The sequence below is a fragment of the Cavia porcellus genome, unplaced genomic scaffold, assembly GCF_034190915.1.
Source record: "Cavia porcellus strain 051 isolate PalLab524CR breed Dunkin Hartley unplaced genomic scaffold, mCavPor4.1 scaffold_14, whole genome shotgun sequence".
NCBI classification, from domain to species: domain Eukaryota; kingdom Metazoa; phylum Chordata; class Mammalia; order Rodentia; family Caviidae; genus Cavia; species Cavia porcellus.
In genome coordinates this window covers 16,412,363-16,430,321 of record NW_026947497.1, presented here as the reverse complement: position 1 = coordinate 16,430,321, position 17,959 = coordinate 16,412,363, and the positions used below count along the sequence as shown (strand labels likewise).

The window sequence follows — 17,959 nt, the reverse complement described above, 5'->3', positions numbered from 1 at the left end:
TTACTATGTCTACATCCTCAGGAAGAGGAAAGAAAACATACAACTAAATTTGTTACTGGTTACCATAGGGATGTAGTATGGCTTCCTATATTAAGAAAGGCCAGTGAGTAGTTCCTGTCTACTAGTGTGTGAGGTGAGAGAGAAAAGATACTGTTTTTATCTGGGAGAACCATTTTAATTCTTTTGTAATTAAAATGGAGGAGGAAAAAACACTATCTCAAAAGATCTGTCTTATAAGCGAAGGAACATAGAAAACCTTGAAACTAACAGAAGTCAGTAAATGTAAGTCCTTGACTGCTTATAAATATAGGATATTAATATGACTTTGGAGAAAATAATGAAAAGAAATAAATGGAGAACAAGAGGAGTCTTAAGTTGCAAGAGAATGAAAAAGAATGAAAAGGAGGCAAGATAAAGGGAGCAGGGAAGAAGGTAATAAAGAGAAAAAATGAATGGCTTCAAAGTTAAAGAGAATTTAATTGGAAATACTGGCATGCACAGGCCACTAGATGAAAAAAGGTAGAGAAATTCTGTTGGAAAAAAGTCTTCAGTGTATCTGTGAAGCAAGATAATAAACAACTAAATCAAAGGCAAACACTAGAGGCTTGAATTGATGAAGTTCATAGTTCAGTGTCCACAAGACTGCAGTAAAATACCTGGTCTTACAAAGGGGTCATGAAGAACTCTGTGGACTGAGGAGTGCTCAGAGTGCTGGTCATGGCTTCAGCTCTTAAGTCTCAGAAGGTTATGGAAGATGTAAGGAAAGGATGGCTCTTAACTAGGAACCTGGTTCCAACCAAACTCTCAAATGACAAAAAGGGAAGCTGGTCAACAGGTAGTCACAGGAGATTCTCATAAGGGCTACTGAAGATTAACTCATGCACATTTGCACCTGGGTGAATGACTCTGCAGAGAATTATTTTTGGGCTCAGAGAGTCAAGATGAAGTAAAAATTAAAGTGAAAATGGTGCCAAATATTTTTGTGAATGCTCATGAATCTTCCTGAGTTGGAAATGGTGGCGGAAGCTTCTAAGCATAAAAATTACATCTGATAGAAATGTTTAAGTTAACAGCATGTTATCGAAATATTCATTCTCCTTTCACTAGGAAACAGAAATTCTTTATTTAGTACCATGCTGGGCAACACTGTTGAGATCTCTGTACAGTGATGGTTAGTTCACAGTTCAGCTAGCCATAGAGAATACATACTTCCACATTTTAAACAGAATGGCATGTTACTTCCTATCTAGTTCATCAGATCTGATTTCTCTTGTAAATATAAGTAGGAATCATTTGCAAAATAGCAATGTAGAATTTCCTGTGCAAACAGATGCTTTTTATATATTTAAAGCATGAGCTCCTTTTTTCTTAATGTTCTGGGAAACTGGAAACTGGTATGATTTTTCATATCAAGTTTAGTTTAACATATGGCAAAGCGCTCACTCAGACTGTCTCCAGGCTTTGCAGTTAACAGTTTCCAGCCTACACAGGAAACGAAGCTGTGCTTCTGACGCATTCCCATTATATGGGAAGACCGCAGAGAACAGTCTAAAGTTAAACCACAAAAATTATGTTTATACAAAGCGCAGCATTCAATTTAAACCACAGTAACATAGAAAGCTTCAGTTGATGCTTCATTTCCATTTTTAAGTTGCACTAGCAAAATATTTCACAGCCTATCAGTAACCAAGTATCTGTTAAGTCTACTCTTCAGCTTTTAGTTAGGTAGATAAACAAAGAGCCATTTCTGCATTTGGATATTGCCTTCTCTAAAGTCTTTGATTTAGAAATCAACTTGAATTTCTAAGACTTCTACTAGACATTACAAAAAAGAAACAAAAGAAACACCTGACTTATTGAGAGACCCTTGGGGAAAGTGCTAACGTTCCCTTTGTGCAAAATAACGGTAACATTCCTCCTTTTTATACAATTTTTTACTTTTTATTACATGTTTGCAGCACACAATTCTTAATTCTTTGTGAGGAGTTGGTACACTTTAAGTATTCTTTTCTTCATTCCTTTCTCTTTCCTGCCTTCCCTTTTCTCTCCATCTCTTGGTCTGTTTCCCATTTGCAAAATATATATCTCCATATTTCCTATTATCTATTATCTTGTAATATACAGTTTATGGAAAATAAAACATTGACTATTATCACCTCAGCATTGGACAGTTATGTGTGTTTTCATGAAATAGTTCCATTTACCCTACACCTATGCTTTTGGTCGTATTATATATATATTTATATGGGGTCAGCTTTCATTACCCACTACTATGGTTTAGAATTGTTTATCTGGTCTTATGATGTTTCTATATGATATACTCTTTATGATGAGCAACCAAACTAAAAGTGTGGCATGGTTAAATTCTACTTAAAAATGAAGCTATATAAGACTATGAGCGTGGACTGGGAATATTCTAACAAAGCACGATGACAGGGAGAAGGATGCAGAACCTTTTGTTTTGTTTTTGTTTTATCAAATTATGCATTCTCTTTGAACTCTAGTTTTCTCATCTGTAAATGCCTTACAAAATTGCTGTTGAGATTAAATACAATCATATATATATATATATAATTGGTCTCATAAAGTTCTTGTGAGAATTAAATTAGGTCATTATAATAGCATTTAGCACACTGCCTGGCACAAAGTAGCCTCCTTTGGTCTTTCTTCTCCAAGAGGGTTTTCAGATTTAGCTTCTTGTTCTTCATTGCAGCCCCTGTCATTATTAGGAGGAGAACGTCAAACTCCAGATAGTTGAAATATTACTATTAGTGTTTATCTCCTCCTCCATGAATTTTTGGAAGGTGTTAATGTTTTGAAATTAACAAATAAAGTTCTTTAAATTCTCAGATAGTACTTTTTAATGGAATCTCTTAATAGTTTGTCTTGATATAATTTGTGTAAACAATAATTAGACAAGGTTAATTATTCTTTGTCAATAAGAACATGCATTAGCACTTTTAAAATTAGTGCCTTATTCTTGTTAGAAAAGTGATAGAAAATCACTAAAATTATACAGTATGGAAAGCAGAAAAATATTAGAATTTTCAATATCTAAGATGTTGTATCTTTTCATTATTTTTTGTTATAGTTTTCTTAAAATTTTGACACTTTATGTATAATTTTGTATTATTTGCATACATACCATTTAAAAATTATATTACCAAATTATTCATAAGCTTATTTGAAATGTCTTCATAATAGTTTACTTAATAGTTATAATTTATTTAAATATTTCCTTTCTGTTGGACATTCAGTTTCCATTAAAATTAACAAATTTTTCTGTATTTGTACTCTTTCCTATGATAGACTCCTGGAGGTAGCTTCAAAGTGCTAAAGGGGAAAGTAATTTTTAAGACTTTTGACAACTGGGAAAACAGCACTCTTGGAATCATGACTGACTATAAAGGTTATCTAGCCAAGCCTCACTGGCATTTGTCTGGCTGAATGCTTCAGCTCTCTGCTTTGCTATGGGTAGAGAATATGATCTGGAGCCTGTTCCCTTTATTGATGCCAACTGCAGTGAGCATTCCAAGGTCCTGATAATACTTATCTAAGCCTTGATTTCTGATGTCTGCTAAGTATCTAATTTCTCATACAAGAGACCAGTGTTACTATTATAATAATATCGACATTTTACAAAAGATGACATGGAAGCACAAACAGCAAGAGAACTGAGGTAAACACATCCTTCCTAGGTTGTCCCAGGAACTGGACTCATGGCTGGCTGTGAGCTCCTGACACAAGTTCACTCATAAATGCTCCTTAATACAAGTTCACCAGATTCGAAAGAAAAGATTTGGCAAACCCACTCATGTTGGAAAACAGAAAGCCAATCCTAATTATGCAGCTCGCTGAGTAATTGGATTAAGTACCCCTTGGACAATTCTTCTGTGATCCAAGATGAAATGTCAAGGGCAAATATCCCACTGGCTGGCAGCTGCACCAGCCACCTGGGCTTTCAGCTTGACTCACCATGAGGTGACAACCACATGCAAAGCTGAGACTCGGAATTCAGTCTTACCTGAATTCTGAACTGTGGACACCACAAGCAAGCAAGAAATGATTTTTTAAATCTACTGTGTTTTGGGATATTTTGTTACTCAGCAGTAATAATAAGAAAAATAACTTTTAGTGATATATATTTTTACAAATTCTGGATTTAATGAAACTTGAGGCTTATAAATTGAACTGTTATGTTTTTTAGTACTGTAAAAATCACAATCCTACTTCTTTTATTAAATATGATGTTACATACTTTTTGAAAATTCCAGGATATTTTCTAGCATATATCAATGTTTGAATTTGTTTATTTCTTCATGGTTGCATGAATATAAACATGTACTATCAAGAGTACAAAAACATAGTTTTACAGTTATTTATTTTAAAAAATTTGGTTAAAATTCATAACAAGAAATTTATCCTTTAAAAATTTTAAGTGTATAGTATGCTATTAGTAACTATTGGTACAATGTTTCACAACAGATCTTTAGCACTTACTCATCTTGGGTAATTTAAAGCTCATATCCGTAAATAGTGGCTCATCATTTCTCCCTTTCCACAGTTTCTGGCGACCATCTACTCTGTGAAAACTCATTTTGTCAATATCTTTTGTTGAAGAGACTATCATTTCCCATTGTATATTCTTGGCACCCTTGGGAAATATCAGTGGAACATGTATGTATGGGATTACTTTTGGAATCTCCATTTTGATCTGTTGGTCCATAATTTCTCTCTCTTCATGCAAGAACCACATTGATTTAATTACTGTAGTTCTATCTATGGAAGTCAAGAAGTGTAATGTTCTAGCTTTGTTTTTTTGTCTCAAGATTGTCTGGGGTATGTTGTGTTTTCTATGGTTGCATATGGATTTTAGTATTTTTTTTCTATTTCTATAAAATGCTGTTGAGTTTTGGACAGGGATTGTACTGAATCTGTAGGTTATTTCAGGTATATGGACATTTTAACAATATTAAATATTCAACTCCATTAACACGGACTATCTTTCCATTTATTTTTTACTTCTTCAATTTCATTTGGCATTATTTGCAATTTCCAGTGTAAAGTCTTTTGCTGTTTTGATTAGGTTTATTACTACTTTATGCTATTATAAATTAACTGTTTCCAGATAGTTTGTTATTAATACAGAGAAATATACTGAGTTTTGTGTATTGATTTAGTACGCTGAAACTTTATTAGTTCTGAGTGTTTTGTTTGTTTTTTTGACAAGAGTCTGTAGGTCTCTACATATGAGATTATACCACTTACAATGACCACTTTACTTTTTCCTTTCCCTTTTGGATGCCACTTATGTATTATTTTCTTCCCTAAATGTTCTGGCTGGAAGTTTCAGTACTGTGTTGATTAGAAATGGTGAAAGTGAATACCTTTATCTTGTTTCTCATCTAAAAGGGAAAGCTCTCAATTTTTCACCAAGAAGAGTGATATTAGTTATGCAGTTTTCACAATAGTTTTTATTATATTAAGGTAATTTCCTCCTATTCCAAACCCTTGCTGAGAGTTTTTGCCACAAAAGGATGATGAATTTTATCAAGTGCTTTTGTTGCATCTATTAGGACAATCGAAAGATTTTTATCCTTTGTCCTACTAATGTGGTGTGTCATATTAATTGATTTTTATACATTGAACTGTTCTTGTATCCCAAGTCCAAATCCCATTTGGTCATGGTTTATGATCTCAGTATATTATTGAATTGCTCTGTTGATATTTTGCTGATTATTATATTTATGTTCCTCAATGATATCGATTTGTAGTTTCTTGTAGTGCATTTATCTGTTTTTGGGACAATGATGACTAAATAGAATGAGTTTGGAAGTGGTTCTTTCAATTCTGTTTTTTTGGAAGAGTTGAGAAGGACTGACATTCTTTGATGGAGGGCATTTGATTACTGATTCAGTCTCCCTACAAGCTATGCATCATTCAGATTTTCTATTTCTTCATTGTTCAGTCCTGGTAGGTTAATATGTATTTAGGAATTTATTTTCTCTAGGGTGTCCAATTTATTGATGTATAGTTTTCATAGTAGTCAATGAAGATCATTTTCAGTTGTAATGTTTTCTCTTTCATTTTTGATTTTATTTGAGCCTTCTCTATTTCTTTTTAGTGACCAGGTTTGTCAATTTGTTAATCTCTCCAGAGAAAAGCCTTAGTTTCATTGGTACTTTGTTTTTAGATTCAGTATTTTGCTTCAATCATCATTATTTTCTTTCTTCTACCAATTTTGGTCTTAATTTGTTCTTTTTTTCTAGTCCCTTCATGTTAATGGAAACAGGGCTACACTGTTTATTTGAAATCACAACTCCTTTGTATTTTTAATGTATGCACTCATTGTAAGCTTAGTTTTCTGCATACCATAAATTGCTGTTTCTGTTTTCATCTATTTCAAATTTCTTCTTTGGCATCTTTGATCCACTGACAGTATTTTATTTAATTCCCACCAATTTGTGGATTTCCCTCTTTTCCTTGTGCTGTCAACTTTTTAGGTTCATTTCCTGTGGATGGAATTAATACTTCACATAATTTTAACGTTTTATTTTGTGCTCTACCACATGATCTGTCCTCGCGTGTCTTCTGTGTATATTCTACTGCTGTTAAGTGCAATATCTGCATAATCTGCTAGGTCCCTTTGGCCTGTAGTGTTGCCCAAGTCCTCTGTTTCCTCACTGATCTTCAGTCTGGATGCTCTATTTTTTGTTGGAAGTAGAATATTATTTTCTGTTATTGTGTCCTAGATCTATCTTCAGTTCTGTCAATATTTCCATCATCTATTGTTAAACCTTCCTGGTTTGCTGAATTTCTATCATTACATATTGTCATCCTGTATCTTGAGACAATTTTTGATTTAAAGTCCATTTTCTGACATAAACATGGCAGCCCTGATCTCCTCTGGCTACTATTTGTGTGGAATATCCTTTTCCATCCTTTTATTTTCAGTGAGAAATTTATTTATTTATTTATTTTTGGTATCGGGGATAGAACTCGTGACCTCGCACTTGCCAGGCAGGTGTTTATGCCACTGAGCTAAATCCCCAGGTCTTTTACTTTCAGTCTGTGTATCATTCATCTACACTGACTCTTCTGTAGAGAACATAATATTAAATCCTTTTTTAAAAAAAGATTTATTCTGTTAATCTATGTCTCTTGATTTAATTCATTTGCATTTAATGTTACTATTTATAGGAAAGGAATTATCATTTTGTTTGTTTTATGTCTACCCTGTGGAAGTTTTGGTCTCCTTTTTGCTTGCTCCTTTATATTTTATTGATTCTTGTTATGACCTGGTTGACTCCTTTTTAACTTTTGTGTGTATGTATTTTCCGTAAGTATTTTCTTATGGTTATCAAAGAGTTGCATAAAACATCTAGTAGCGTATACACTGATATTTTGGACAGATAATAATTTATTTTAAGAAACCATTCTATATTTCTTATCCTTTTTGTTGTAGTTATATGAAACATATTTTATAATATGTATTTATTAAAATACATTTATTGCTGTACTTTTTACTCGTTATTAATTTCTATATTACAGTTTGAAGTGATATATACACTCGTATTTTAGTACTACACTATTCTATTTGTCTGTATATTTTCATCTGTGAACTTTATGCTTTCATAGTTTTTGTGTTGCTGCCTAGTGTATTTTCATATAAACTTGAAGAATTTCCTTTGGTATTATTTTGAAGACATCTATAATGATCATTAACTCCCTTAGTTTTTGTTTATTCGAGAGTTTTTATTTCACCTTAATTTAGGCTGAATCTGGTATTCTTGGTTGACGGTTTTTTATTTAGCACTTTCAGTTTATCTTCCTTTATTAAAAGGTTTTTGTATAGAAATACTTTAAGATACTTTAAGAGGGACTCCTTTGTATGTGAAGTTGCTTTCCTCTGGCTGCTTTTGAAATGCACCCTTTCACTACTGATACTTTAATTATAACCCATGTTGGAAAATTCCAGAAATAAGTAATTGTAAAACAACAACCTTTAAAATTGTAGTAGTATGTGTAGCATGTTGAAATCTCATGCTGCCCCACTCCATCCTGCTGGGATGTGAGTCTCCCCTTTCTCCAGGTGTCCAATGTTGTGATTACTACGTGTTTCACCTGTCACTTACATATCTGTCTTTGTTATCTAATTAACTGTGATGATATCACAGTGTTTGTGTTGCAGTAATCTTTATTTTACTTAACAATGGTTACAAAGCACAAGATTAGTGATGCTGAGAATTGCATTATGGCAAAGAGAAGCTGTCAAGTGCTTCCTATAAGGAGAAGGTGAAAGTTTTCATAGTAGTAAAGTAAGAAAAATAATATGTTGAAATTGCTAAGGTCTGTAAGAATGAATTTTAGATTCATTAGACAAGAAAGTAAAATTCATGCTGGTTTTTCTGTCTCGCCTCAAACTGCAGCAAGTAACAGTCAAAATGTATGGGGAATTGAAAAAAGCCTTAAGTTTTGTGTTATGGTAGGGAAAAGCACAGTATGTGTGGCTAACACGGACTGCCTTCAGTTTTAAACATCCAGATGAAATTTTGGAATATATCTTCCACAGATGGCAGGGGTAGCTATTATAATTTCAAATAATCAGCCTTACAGTTACATGATCTCTTCCCTTGTAGTGATTCAGTTATTCGATTCTTCAGCGGCAAGATTTTATTTATTTTAAAATAGTCTGTATGTGTTGAAATTCACATTTTGTTCATGCATTTTCTCCTGAGTTTTGATGACTATTTTGAATTCTCTGTCAGGTAATTAACCTTTTTTCATTTCACTGGTGTTAAAGATGTGGAGATTTATTCTGATTTTTTAATTGGGCAATGTTTTCCTATTTCTTCATGCATCTTATTATTTTGTGTTGCATTCTGAAGTTTGGAAAAAACTACCTCTTCAAGTCTCTAAAGAACTGTCTTTGTATAAAGAAAAACCTCTTCCATCAGCTGGGCTAAAGATTCCAAGGGCCTGCAAACCGTTATGTTTGAGCTTGTGAGTGTCAACTTACAACTGGAAGTATCTATGCATCTCTGCTCTCCCAACCAGGCTGGAACTTACAGGAACTATTTCTCTACTGTCTGATTGAAGCACTGCAGATTTTTTGGAGCTGTGGTGCACTACCGACTCCCTTTTTCACTCAGCTTCTAGAATGCATTAGATCCTGCGTTGTCTGAAACAGACAATACAGAAACCAATCCCTTGGAAAGCTTCCCTCTAAGCCTAAATACTGAATGCACGAACCAACTCCCTTTGCAGGACAAAGCTGGCCGTTGGGAGTTTTCTCTGGTTCTTTATGCACTGAGACTGGAAGGGGTATGGTGAATCAATGTATGATTTATTTCCAAATTGACAGCTGTGCTTCTAGCAGCATCCAGCATAGTACCCTTTTCTGTGTGTTCTTAGAATTAGGCAAAATGAAACCAAGCACAAGGCAGCCTGCCCAAAAGCCTGTGAATATGGGCCTTAGTCTTCTCCCTCCTTCCCCAAGAAGCTGGGAGGCGGGAGTTTTCTCTGTTCTCCATGGTGAGTTAGGTAGAGGGATTGTGGCAAACGGGCACCGTAGGTTTTCTTGTTTTCCTGTTACATGCTCCCTTGAGTTTCCCCAGTCTCTTGTTCTGGACTTCTCACAAAGGGAACTGCACAAATTGCTGAGCTGGTGACTCCACAGGAGAAAAGAGGGTCTGGAACTACCTATTCTAACCCTTTGCTGGTATCATTGTATTTAAATGTTATATTAAAATCACATTACAAGATGTATAATATGAGCTTATGTTTTTGAATTATCCATTGATAGAAGTTTGACAACCTGATTAATGTAGAAATTGCCAGTTTCCTCCATTATAAAGGATCGCATTTCATAATTAATAAGTAATCTATGGAAATAAGCTTTAAAACTCTGCAAATAGACATAAAATGTTTCAATATTAACAATCATTGATGATTGTTATCTGAATCAACTGCTTGCAAAATGATTATTTTCTAATTCCATCCTTTCTTTTCATTCATTAACTGGCCTTCTCTACAGAACTCTCTTTTCCACACTTCGCCTGCGACCTCACTTTATGTTAGCAATGTACCAAATTTAGTTATAAGCACCTTTTAATGCTGGTTTATGTCCTAATACAACTTTGTTATTCCTTAAGTGGTCCTTTTTGGCATCAGTGCTCCAAACTCAGTTCATACTTCCACTGCATGACTTGAAATTAGCCTCTTATCCAAAAAGTCTCCTTAGTTTTGGGAAGAAAAATATTTAGAAATAAAGATCTGAGGACTAAGAGTTTTGCCATGAGACGTCAATGAATCAAGACCTCTTCAACAGAAAAGAGTTACGACACCATGTTGCTAGTTAATCTCACACCAAATTCGAGTACTACAGTTCTCCCTTACCACCCTCCTTTCCATCCCTTATTTGTATCTCTTATGTTATCATGAAAACTCAACAGCCCTGATATTCTCATTATATTTTCTGACGATAAATAAAAAATGTTTCATACTTACATCAAAAATTTATTAATGGAATTTAAAACTTCTACATAGATTTCTCTTTGTTTTATTAAATATATGCAGTCAGAATACTGGATTCAAAATTATTTTACTTTCTGTATTATACCAAATAGATATCAATAAGAAGTAATATATCAAGTAGCTATTTTGTTCATTTTTCTCCAGTTCAGGTTTGCTTACACCTCACCCTTTTTCACTTATTATTTTGTCTTTATTTTTCATATCTCAAAATCAAAACTATACTCTCTCCCACACATGTCTCTGTTCTCCTGTTCTAATACCAGTAGGTAACTATTTATTATACCTTGGTGTATTTTTCCTGTGTTTCCTTCATGTAAATGGAATGAATATCTATATCTATCTATATATATATTTTAAATTGTTATGTGTAAGTTGATATACTTTCCAAATTGTGGAAATTATAATATATTGAGCTCTTCCATATTCTTTCTTTTTGGTTCTAGACATTTAACATATTATTTGTTCTGATTTCATGTATTCATTTAGTGGCTGTATCGTAGATTACTAAACTAGTTTCTGACAGATAGATATTTGGGTTATCCCCACTACTTGAAGTACAAATAATTTTGCAGTGAATAGTTTTTTATAAACTGGTTTACATTCAAATTATGTGTGAAAGATATTGTGATAATTTCTTTTTTTCTCAGTCCTAGAGAAGAACTGACTTACCAAAGGTTAAATGAAACGTAAATTTTTTAGGTGTAACTAAATTTCTCACATTAGGGATTTTATCATTTTGCACATCTAATAGAATGTATGAGTATTTATTTTTTTGATAGCCTAGCTAAGAGAATATTTTAATTTTTTAAATGTTTCACAATCTATTTGTTAAGAATAGTACTTCAGTATAGTTTACCTTTGCATTTTTATTATGACTTAAATTAAGCACATTTTCATAAATTTAATAATTTTCAAAAAGCTTCCCTTGATCACAAGAGAAAATAAAAGTCTAGTTATATAAACCCACTTGATCTAAATGAATTCTGTGGTTGGGTACTCTTATGGTTAAATAAATTTCCTTTGAAATTTGAACAACTCCACATAGGTATGGTAAGATAATGCATTTATAGAGAACCAACCAAAGCCCAAAGATTTGCCAATGTTTTGTGAATATAAAATAGAATAAGACATGATTTTCTTAAATCAAGGAACTCACAAACTATTGGAAGATAAAAACAGTTGGTGATAATACTGTGGGAAAGTTTATATTGGGTGAGATCCAAATGCTGTGAGAACATAGAAGAGGCACCTATAAAGCCAAATTGGAGCTTGGGGGAAAATCTACAAAAAAGTGACCCATAAGCTCATAATTTTAGGAGATCATTGCCGCTTGTGGTGCCAGAACTTCACGACACAGAATGAGTAGCAAACTGTGTTCAGGAAATGAAAGATATATACAAGAGACGACTACAAGAAAAATCCAGAAAAATGAGAAAGAACCAGATTTGATTTGTTTCTTTCCACGTGAAAGACTTCCTTCCCTTGATTCTGAAGCGTAGAGGAAGCTATTGAAAGATCATACAAAGAATGGCAAAATTTATTTCACAGACCAACTGAACAAATTATCCCTACCTTTGCAAGTCAAAGTCTCAAAGAGGGAAATGTGGGCCTTGGGTTATTTGACAATTGTTGGCAACTATTTTGGCCAAATGTTGCTGTCCATTTCACAGCATGTAGTTAAACCTGGCTTTACTGTTCACTCTTATTCATGGACTATCCATGATAGTGTTCAGCTTCTCCTTGGTTTCCAACATGCTCTGGTTACTGTAATGACTGCAACTTGAAGTCATCTTTTGGCATGAATGAAACAAGTGTAAAACAAAGTGTAATACCGTAAGGAGAGTTTGTTGTGATATGCTGGAGTCACATTTGGGTGAATTTAGTAGTGTGATTGATTTGGAAAAACTGATTTATCTTTCCTCCCACCGCCTTTTTCATTCAGTACTAGGCTTTGAACCCAAGACCTTTTATGATCTCTGTTCCAATGACTTCTGTTTTTTTCTCAAGTATTGAGATCAATCAGACTTCAGTTTTCCTGTGCTTTTAACTGTCTGGCAGTGACAAGTAATTATATAATACTTAGTAGTCAAGAGCATTAATGGATGATATGGAGAGTAGTACATGAATGAAATAGTTTTGTCTTTGAAAGTATTATCAATTTATAATTAATGCCCCTAAGATTTATTGTTTTAATAAAAATGAACAGAGCTCTTTATTTATAGTTCTATTTAAAAGTAAATTAGATACTTCCCCTTATCTGTAACTGCTTATTACAGCCTTTCTTTAAAGAACTTTTTATTATTATTTTTACTCTACATAGAAATGACTTGCCTTTTCCTAGATAATGGCCTGAAATTTCAAGCCATTTACACATTTTCCTAACACCAGGTAATGGACTCGTATTAAGAGGTAATGTTCACTGCATTAAGGCCATTTTAACCAGGGGTGTTGAATCACTGTGGAATAGCAGTAGAAGAACTTAGTAGTGAACAAAGAGTCAAAAGAGTCTTATAGGAATATTACAGATGCAAAGTTGAGCAAGCTAAGTCATCTTGTTGGTATCCATATTCCTCACCTAAAATTCAGAGATTGATAGATAACCTTGTCAGTCCTTTCCACTTTCAACAGTCCATTGTTCCACATGAAATTAATTCACCATCACTTTGCAAAAATCTGTTAAAGATTTAGATCCACTTAAAATTTTTCAAATTTCCGATTTTACTAACTTGCAATCAGAGAATCTGCCAGAATGTATTTTTATTAAAATTGGTCTTAATATTGACATTTGAATATGTCATAAATCAAATCATGCCCTGAAACATAACCCTTCATGCATTCAGTCATTTGAAAACATTAGTGACTTCTTACTGCATTCAGAAGATTGCTCTATGGGAAGCACAAAGTTTAAACATACACAAATAATTCTCATAAGGAAAATGGCCTCTTATGTAGTTAGAAAGAAATATATATATATATATATATATATATATATGTATATAAACATCCACATTAAGGCGAATAGTATGAAAAATATGAAATACAGACAGACAACAAGTGGAACTGAGAAAGTATTAATTCTATCATTGATATACTCATAACACAAAATAATTTCATTTATGTCCCAAACTATTAGATAATCCTTTATTATTATTGTTTTTAAATGTATATGTCTATGAATTTCCTGGTATAAGGCTAATATTTATTACTGATTTTTTAGAAAAATCAAGCAAGCAAAATATTACAGAGGAAAGCACCTTTTATCCTGTGATTTAGCATAACTACAACTATTATATTGAATTTCATATAGTTTATTTCCATGCTAATACTTAATATTTTTATAATTAATATTTTTTACTGACTACATCATGATTATTTCTGATGTCATGGAAAATTATTAAATAACATGGTTTTTAATGGCTGAATACATTCCATTATAGGGGAATGTAATTTACTGTGGCAGAAGTACTTTCCCCAGGTTTGGGCATTTATGCTAATTCATTCCTTTATAAAATATTTCACAAGTACCTGTCCTATACCACGAAGTCTTCTGGTGCTGAGGCTATAGAATAAGCAAAACAGAAGGCACATGACTGCCAAACAGTAGAATGACAAATAAAATCAACTGATCACTCCTAAAGAGATACTTACAAGCTTTGGAGTTAATATTAGACCTTCTACAAACAGGTTCAACTTACTTCCTCTTTGAAAATCTTTGAAATAGGCTGAAGACCACATTGACTGCTACCAGAGAATTCAGATCCAGGCTATAGACCAAGATCTTCCCTCCCAAATCTTTGTTGAAAAAGAAAATCCTTATTCAGCCTTGTTAAGAGGGAGATTGAGGTGAGCACAGGGGCAGCTATTCCATAGGAGGCCAAAACTAACACAGGCTAATTCAAAATGATGGCCTCAGGAGTCTTGCTGGGAAGTTTGACTAAGAAATTACAAGAGGATGAAGAAATCAGCAGCTGAGAATTGAAGCTGGTTTCTGAAATGGAAAACTTAGGATATAGTGATGTTGGGCCATGTATAGGATTAATTGATGATCATCTAGAAACTGGGAGTAGCACTTTTGAGCAGAGAAGAATTTTGTGTATTAGTAGAGATAAGAGAAACTCAGACACATGAAAAGCTTGTGTTTATGTTAAAGTCAGACCTGCTGGTGGTCAGTAACTCATTATTATGCACTTCTGAGCTTCCTTGAACTCAGAAAACCTTTTAGGTCCTCTAATTCCTGAATGTTCAGATTTCTGAAGCCATTTTAGAGATAACTTGTATGAGTCTCTAGGTCTTAAATCAGAGAAACTCAACAAAAACAAATCTCTATATAGGAAGACAATCTGAAGTGTGAAGAACAATACCAAGCAATATATAGTTCAATCCACACTTTAGAGATTGTTTGCTCAGCCTGGTGAACTACAAAACCTGACCAAGCACATTCACACTGACAGGAGAGTAATTTCTTAGGGGTAAAATCAAACTAGTATGAAATTAATAAACAGAAACAATGTCATTTATTAGTTTAACATGGGTAATTAGAAATTAAGGAGGAACCGAATACTGGAATCTGTGCCCTAATGGGCCCTAACCTGGTGGTCAAATTGCATGGGAAATACTCACTAATTAAAAAGCAGTTTAAAAAATTGTGTTTGCAAGTTACTGTTCCAGTGGGCACAAACGTATTTTTCATAGCACAATGTATGTGAGAAATCAAACCTGAGTCAGTTGACATTTGAGTTTAGCATCAGAACAAGAAGAGTTAGAAAAATAAAGCTTTTAATGGGTCTAGGATTAAAGAGCCTAATGTGTCTATTTCTTGACTGAATCTGAACCTCAAAATTTTATTAATCAAAAGTTCTGCATTCAGTCTACATCAGAGATTTCCAGGCCCGTGACACTGGAAATGCTCATTTAGAGATGACCAAGGTTTTGTTTTCTCTCCAGAGTGCTAACGTTTGTTTTTGCAACTTTTTATTTACATCATAGTCACTTGTATATGACATGTGCAATATATGTCATGTCTTTTTTTTTTTTTTTTTGCAATGAAAAATCTTTGGTAACAATGGAACATTTCAGGCCAGAAAGTTATTCCGTACAAAGAATCTTCATTTTTATTTTGATCTATTCTAGATTAAATTTGGAAGATATTTTATTGCAGCTGCCTCTACTCCCAGTACAGATAAGTTATTCTGACACCTTGATATTAAGTTGATGCATGATATTCTGTTGAGCTATTCTCAACACTGTTATTTTAGCACCTTGATATTATGTGTTGCATGGAAAGAAAATTTTAAAACTTCACTAATTAAGTCTTGATCAGGTTTTCATTTTCAACTCAAACGTAGTTGAATGTGATTAAATTCCATGTTTACAGTACACCTCAACCTTTTTGCAAATAAACAAGCTGACTTGGCAAAAAATAGTAATTTTAACTGAGGCCTGACATGTTACAATGGTCATCTTTAAGATTCATTATAATTAAAATTCAGGTCTTTCTTGCAGTTAATATATTCTTTGATATTATCAAGGTTTTCTCATTTTAACCCAATAAAGAAAATCATCTGATGAATTAATAATCTGCCTTGCTTCACTTGAAAGTTTTAAAATTTTAACATAAACTTTATTCAAGCACCAGAGTTTACTATGAGGACGCATAGGATACCTCCTCTTCTTATTCCATTCTGCAAGGCAGGCAACCCTAATGATAGCAGACTTCCTTACAGCTAGATTGGCTGAGTTAAACTAGAGACTTCTTAATCACACGTCCACAGGTAAACATTGCATTTACTATACCAGGCGAAAGGCTTTGGATTATTTATCATATGGTGCTTGACAAGATTTGTCATTTGTTTTGAGTCCATATCTATCTAAAAATAATTCCCTTCCAAAAATTTTCTGAATCAAGATAAAGCATTTTGAAGCTTTTTATTTTACCCTTTATTCCTCACTAGGTCTCTTCTTCAAGATAAATAAAACTGCCAAATATTATTGATAAAGACCACAATAGAAACAAAAGTTTGCTCAGTTAGATTAAATTAGTGCCCAAAATTAATACAAGCTCCCCATATGAATTTTTAAATTAAAATAATTTCATTTCTAATTAATGAAAATACAGTGTTTAGGTTAGAGGTTAGGTTAGGGTTTAATTTTTAATATAAACTTACTGTGCAAGAATTATATAATTTTGAATTTCTTTCAGGTAAATAAAATTCATTCACTTTAGAAAACACTGAAATAACACTATTACCAGAAACATCTTAATCACCAAAGCAACCATCAGTTAAAAGAATGAATGGTGCATGGTTTTGTTGTTCCATGACCAGAGAAAATATAAAATATAAGAATTTTGTGCATTATAAAAGATCTTAAACTGAAATGTTAGCATTTTCAAAGAATTATAACTGAGTCCAGATACACAAACTTAAATATGCATAATTTATACCTTATATGAGAAATGCAAAGCATATATAATTAAAGAACAAAAGAAAAGATAGATAATATGAAATGGAGATAAATCTTCAGTTCATAATCAGGCATTGATTTAATTGCTTTTGCCTGCACATATTAGCTTAATGGAGAGAAAAAGAGAAAAAAGCCATATGATGTGACTTAAAAGATTTTTCAATTTGTAATCTGATGTTCAAATTCTAATTATTTATATTTTGGGGATCTTAAGGTTGATTAAGTTCCAAAAGGCTAAATGCCACATTTTTATATGATCTCTAGTTTTGAACACAAGAATTTTTTGAAGAGAAGTTACCTTTATTTATAGTTCACTCTATTTTTAGGAGCTACATAATTCTAGAAACTAAAGAAACAGATACAGTTATTAAAAAAGAATAGTTAATGAAAATACCTGCAATTTTATTTGCACACCTGCAAAATTAAGGTCAAGAAAGGAGTTTTTCAAGTTTTACTCTGATTATTTCTATCTTATCTAATTTTTTATTCTAACAGAACTTTTCCCCACATTTGGAGGAGTGTCTCATCCTGAATATTACCAATGTCAGGCTCAAACCCATACATCTGAAAAATAAACTCAGCTTTATTTTATGTTAGTGATTTTCCCACACAAAATTATTTTCCTTATGCACCTTATTTCAATTATTTTTTCTTTCCCCATGCAATTTCAAACTACTTGCCTCAAGCAAAAATAGGTGGCCCTGAGTCACTGTAGTGTTGCCACGTAAGTATTAAGAACTCATCGAGGAAGAGCAGTAACTGTTAAACAGGGCTGCTCTGTGACCTAGACAGCAGCTGACACGAACACAGGAATAGTGATTATATTTGCTTATCAATTCCTTTCATTTATATGAATATAAATATTTTGCTTATATATCAGAGGAAAGGAGCAAAAAAGCTAATGACTGTTTAAGAAAAACTGGTCCCCAATGGAAACAGGAAAAATCTGAATCTATTAACT

The 17,959-nt window shown here is 33.0% G+C and overlaps 1 protein-coding gene across 4 annotated transcripts in view; it reads right to left on the bottom strand.

Annotated features, from left to right (window-relative positions):
- The window catches only part of LOC100719907 (N-deacetylase and N-sulfotransferase 3), a 179,140-nt gene that overhangs the window by 57,410 nt on the left and 103,771 nt on the right, over window positions 1–17,959 (bottom strand). The gene's annotated exons all lie outside the window — the stretch shown is intronic.